Source organism: Arachis hypogaea, chromosome 6 (assembly GCF_003086295.3).
Source record: "Arachis hypogaea cultivar Tifrunner chromosome 6, arahy.Tifrunner.gnm2.J5K5, whole genome shotgun sequence".
Taxonomy (NCBI): Eukaryota; Viridiplantae; Streptophyta; class Magnoliopsida; order Fabales; family Fabaceae; genus Arachis; species Arachis hypogaea.
In genome coordinates this window covers 59,837,356-59,843,544 of record NC_092041.1, presented here as the reverse complement: position 1 = coordinate 59,843,544, position 6,189 = coordinate 59,837,356, and the positions used below count along the sequence as shown (strand labels likewise).

At 36.7% G+C, this 6,189-nt stretch overlaps 1 non-coding gene across 1 annotated transcript; it reads left to right on the top strand.

Annotated features, from left to right (window-relative positions):
• Positions 1 to 395: 395 nt before the first annotated feature.
• On the top strand, positions 396 to 499 carry LOC112699994 (small nucleolar RNA R71). The gene has a single exon (XR_003152922.1). It is a non-coding gene; the product is annotated as a small nucleolar RNA R71 (small nucleolar RNA).
• Positions 500 to 6,189: the final 5,690 nt, after the last annotated feature.

Genomic DNA, 6,189 nt, shown 5'->3' with positions numbered 1-6,189 from the left:
CATCCATGTAATTCACCTCTGCCATTACAGGGTTCTCAGGATCATAAGCTTCTTCTTCAGAAGATGCCTCTTAAGTATTGTTGGATGCATTTTGTAATCCATTCAGACTCTGAGAAATCATGTTGGCTTGCTGAGTCAACATTTTGTTCTGAGCCAATATGGCATTCAGAGCATCAATTTCAAGAACTCCCCTCTTCTGAGGCGTCCCATTACTCAATGGATTCCTCTCAGAGGTGTACATGAATTGGTTATTTGCAACCATGTCAATGAGTTCTTGAGCTTGTGCAGGAATTTTTTTTAGGTGAATGGATCCACCTGTAGAATGGTCCAGTGACATCTTAGATAGCTCAGATAGACCATCATAGAATATATCTAAAATAGTCCACTCTGAAAGCATGCCAGAAGGACACTTTTTGGTCAACTGCTTGTATCTTTCCCAAGCTTCATAGAGGGATTCACCGTCTTTTTGCTTGAAGGTCTGAACATCCACTCTAAGCTTGCTCAGCTTTTGAGGAGGAAAGAACTTGGCTAAGAAGGCCGTGACCAGCTTATCCCAAGAGTCCAGGCTATCTTTAGGTTGTGAGTCTAACCATGTTCTAGCTCTGTCTCTTACAGCAAAGGGGAAAAGCATGAGCCTGTAGACTTCAGGATCTACTCCATTAGTCTTAACAGTATCACAGATCTACAAAAATTCAGTTAAAAACTGATAGGGATCTTCTGATGGAAGTCCATGGAACTTGCAGTTCTGTTGCATCAGAGCAACTAGTTGAGGCTTCAGCTCAAAATTGTTTGCTCCAATGACAGGGATTGAGAAGCTTCTTCCATAAAAATTAGAAGTAGGTGTAGTATAATCACCAAGCATCCTCCTTGTACCTCCACCATTGTTATTGGGTTTGGCCATGTCTCCTTCTTTTTCGAGATTCTCTGTAAGGTTTTCTCTAGATTATTGTGCTTTAGCTTCTCTTAGCTTCTTCTTCAGAGTCTTTTCAGGTTCAGGATCTGCTTCAACAAGAATGTCCTTGTCCTTGCTCCTGCTCATATGAAAAAAAAAAGAGAACAGAAAAGAAGAGGAATCCTCTATGTCATAGTATAGAGATTCCTTTATGTGAGTAAAAGAAGAAAAGAATAGAAGAAGGAGGAGAAAAATTCAAACACAAAAGGGGAAGAGAGGGTTCAAATTTTTAGATGAAGAGAAGTTTTAGCAAATGAATAAATAAATAGAAGAAGATGAGAGGGAGAGAATTTCAAAAATTGTTTTTGAAAAATAGTTAGTGATTTTCGAAAATTAGAAAGAGAAAAGGGGTTAGGTGGTTTTGAAAAAGATAATAAATAAACAAAAAGTTAATTAGTTAGTTGAAAAATATTTAAAAATCAATTTTTTGAAAAGATAAGAAGTTAAAAAAGATGTTGAAATTGATTTTGAAAAAGATATGATTTGAAAAAGATATTTTGAAAAGATATGATTGAAAAAGATTTAAAAAAAAAAAGATATGAAAAGGAAATTAAAAAGATTTGATTTTTAAAATTAAAATTGATTACTTGACTAACAAGAAACTAAAAGATATGATCCTAAAATTTAAAGATTGAACATTTCTTAGCAAGAAAGTAACAAACTTCAAATTTTTTAATCAATAACATTAATTGTTAGTGAAGTTTTCGAAAATCATGAAATAAAGATAAGAAAAAGATTTTGAAAATCAATTTAAAAAATTTTCAAAAATAATAATAAAAAATAAAAAAGATTTGATTTTTGAAAAAGTTTTGAAAAGATAGGATTTTTAAAATTTAAATCTTGACTTGACTAACAAGAAACAACTTATTTTAAAAAATTTTAACTAAGTCAACCCAAAGATTTCGAAATTTATGAGAGAAATAAGGAAAATATATTTTTTTATTTTTTTTGAATTTTTAATGATGAGAGAGAAAAACACAAAAATGACTCACAATATGAAAATTATGAATCAAAACACATGATGCATACAAGAACACTATGAATGTCAAGATGAACACCAAGAACACTTTGAAGATCAAGATGAACATCAAGACTTATTTTTGAAAAAATTTCAAGAAAAGAGAAACATGCAAGACACCAAACTTAGAAATTTTTTATGTTTAGACACTATGAATACAAAAATGCATATGAAAAACAACAAAAGACACAAAACAAGAAAAATGAAGATCAAACAAGAGAACTTACCAAGAACAACTTGAAGATCATGAAGAACACATGCATGAATTTTCAAAAAAGGCAAAAGTTTTTAAAACATGCAATTGACACCAAACTTAAAAATTGACACTAGACTCAAACAAGAAACACAAAATATTTTTTATTTTTATGATTTTATTAATTTTTTTGGATTTTTTTCGAAAATTATTTTTTTTTGAAAAACGAAAACAAATAAAAAATTTTGAAAATTTTTTGAAAACTTTTTAGAAAACAAAATAAGAAGAAAATTACCTAATCTGAGCAACAAGATGAACCGTCAGTTGTCCAAACTCAAACAATCCCTGGCAACGGCGCCAAAAACTTGGTGCACGAAAATGTGATCATCAACAATGGCACCAAAGACTTGGAGCTCACAAACGTGAATCACACTTTATCACAACTTCACACAACTAACCAGCAAGTGCACTGGGTCGTCCAAGTAATAAACATTACATGAGTAAGGGTCGATCCCATGGAGATTGTTGGCATGAAGCAAGCTATGGTCATCTTGTAAATCTCAGTTAGGCGAATTCAAATGGTTATAATGGTTTTCGAATATAAAGATAAATAAAGCATAAAATAGAGATAGAGATACTTATGTAAATCATTGGTGGGAATTTCAGATAAGTGTATGGACATGCTTTGTTCCTTTTGAATCTCTGCTTTCCTACTGCTTTCATCCAATCATTCTTACTCCTTTCTATGGCAAGCTGTATGTAGGGCGTCACCGTTGTCAATGGATACTTCCCATCTTCTCAGTGAAAATGGTCCAAATGCTCTGTCACAGCATGGCTAATCATCTGTCGGTTCTCGATCATGTTGGAATAGAATCCAGTGATTCTTTTGCGTCTGTCACTACACATAACACTCGCGAGTTTGAAGCTCGTCACAGTCATCCCATCTCAGATCCTACTCGGAATACCACAGACAAGGTTTAGACTTTCCTGATCTTAGGAATGGCCGCCAATAATTCTAGCTTATACCACGAAGACTCCGATCTTTCGGAATGGAGGCTAAGAGATACGCGCTCAATCTAAGGTAGAACGAAAGTGGTTGTCAGGCACGCATTCATAGGTGAGAATGATGATGAGTGTCACGGATCATCACATTCATCATGTTAAAGTGTAGTGAATATCTTAGAATAAGAATAAGCTGAATTGAATTAGTAATTGCATTAATACTCGAGGAACAGCAGAGCTCTACACCTTAATCTATGGTGTGTAGAAACTCCACCGTTGAAAATACATAAGTGATGGTCCAGGCATGGCCAAATGGCCAGCTCCCATGAAGGTCTAAAATGGCATACACTGATGAAAGATCCATCCAAAGATATATGATCAAAGACGCCTAGTACAATAGTAAAAAGTTATATTTATACTAAACTAGCTACTAGGGTTTACATAAATAAGTCTAAGTGCAGAAATCCACTTCCGGGGCTCACTTTGGTGTGTGCTTGGGCTGAGCTTGACTTTACACGTGCAGAGGCTTCTCTTGGGGTTAAACGCCAAGTTGTAACGCGTTTTTGGCGTTTAACTCTGGTTTGTGACGTGTTTCTGGCGTTTTACTCCAAAATGCAGCATGGAACTAGCGTTGAATGCCAGTTTGCGTCATCTAAACTCAAATAAATTATAAACTATTATATATTTCTGGAAAGCCCTGGATGTTTACTTTCCAACGCAATTAAGAGCGTGCCATTTGGAGTTCTATAGCTCCAAAAAATCCAGTTTCAGTGCAGGGAGGTCAGAATCCAACAACATCAGCAGTCCTTTTTCAGCCTGAATCAGATTTTTGCTCAGGTCCCTCAATTTTAGCCAGAAAATACCTGAAATCACAAAAAAATACACAAACTCATAGTAAAGTCCAGAAATGTGAATTTTTAATAAAAACTAATAAAAACATCCCTAAAAGTAGCTAGATCCTACTAAAAACTACCAAAAAACAATGCCAAAAAGCGTATAAATTATCCGCTCATCACACACCATCCGACCTTACTATCTCCTTGATGTACAATCTCGCCAACTCATCCATAGAACAGTTTAGTCAGATAGGTAATAAATGAGCGGATTTGGTTAAGCGATCCATGATCACCCAAATCGCATCAAATCCCGACCTAGTCCTCGGTTAACCGATCACAAAATCTATTGTGATTCCTTCCCACTTCCATTGAGGAATCTCAAGTGGTTGTAGCATTCCTAACGGTTTCTGGTGTTCTATCTTTACTTTCTGACAAGCCAAACACTTGGATACCACTGTAGCTACATCACCCTTCATCCCAGGCCACCAGAACATCTTCTTCAAGTCATAATACATCTTCGTGCTTCGGGGATGAATAGAAAATCCACTATTGTGAGCTTCCAACAACAAGTCTGGCCTCAAACTCCCTACATTTGGTATGCAAATCCTTCCCTTGTATCTCCATAACCCTTCATCATCCCTAGTGAATTCTTCACGCCTCTTGTCACCAACTGGTTGAAACAATTGCTGAAGTTTCTGCTCATCTTGCTGAGCCCTTTGTATTTCTGATTTAAACATGCTTGAGATCTGTAACTGGTTCAAACAAGCTCTTCGAGCCACTTCACTAATATCCAGCTTAAGATCCACAAACTTATCCACTAGCTCTTCTTCTTGATTCTCATCCAAGCAATTGTTAAAGATTTTTGACTCAAAGCGTCTGCTACCACATTCGCCTTTCCAGGATGATAACTTAGTTCAAAGTCATAATCCTTTAGCAACTCCATCCACCTTCTTTGACGCATATTAAGCTCTTTCTGATTAAAGATATACTTGAGACTCTTATGATCAGAAAAGATGCTAAACCTTACTCAGTACAACTGGTGTCTCCAAATCTTTAATGCAAACACAATCGTCGCTAATTCCAAGTCATGAGTTGGGTAATTCACCTCATGCGATCTCAGCTTACGCGATGCGTTAGCCACCACGTTTTAGTGTTGCATCAACACGCAGCTCAAACCCTTCAAAGAAGCATCACAATATACTACAAACGGTTCATGTGGTTCCGGTAAGATTAAAACAGGTGCAGAAGTTAACCTTTGCTTCAAAGTCTGAAAACTCTCTTTGCACTCCGACGTCCACATGAAAGACGCTTCTTTCCTTGTTAGCTTCATCATTGGCAGTGCAATCTGGGAAAATCCTTCGATAAATCTTCAGTAGTATCTGGCTAAACCCAAAAAGCTTTTGACTTCCATCACAGTCATCGATCTTTCACATTCCATCACCACTTCTACCTTAGAAGGGTCTACAGCTATTCCTCCTTTACTCACCACATGGCCTAAGAACATTACTTACTCCTTCCAGAACTCGCACTTTGACAATTTAGCATACAACTTCCATTCCTTTAAGATTTGCAACACAATCCTCAAGTATTCCTCATGCTCCTTTGCTGTCTTAGAGTAAACCAAGATGGCATCTATGAATACCACTATGAATTTGTCAAAAAAGGACAAATGACTCTGTTCATGTAATCCATGAAAATAGCAGGTGCATTCGTTATCCCAAAGGGCATTACCACAAACTCGTAGTGTCCATAGCGTGATCTAAACACAGTCTTAGGGATATCATCTTCCTTCACCCTTATCTGATGGTAACCGGATCTCAAATCAATCTTGGAAAACACTCCAGCTCCTTGCAATTGGACCATCAAGTCATCTATCTTTGGCAGAGGGTATTTGTTCTTCATGTCACTTTGTTTAACTGCCGGTAATCCACACACAAATGCATTCCTCCATCTTTCTTCTTCACCAATAAAACTGGCGCTCCCCATGGGGATACACTCGGTCAAATGAACTTCTTATTCAAAAGCTCTTCCAACTGAGTCTTTAACTCTGCCAGCTTTATTAGAGCCACTCTATACGGCGCAATCGACACTGGTCCAGCTCCCAGCACCAATTCAATTGCAAATTGAATTTCCTTTTGAGGTGGGAACTCAGGGATATCTTCCGGGAACACTTTTGGAAAATCTCTAA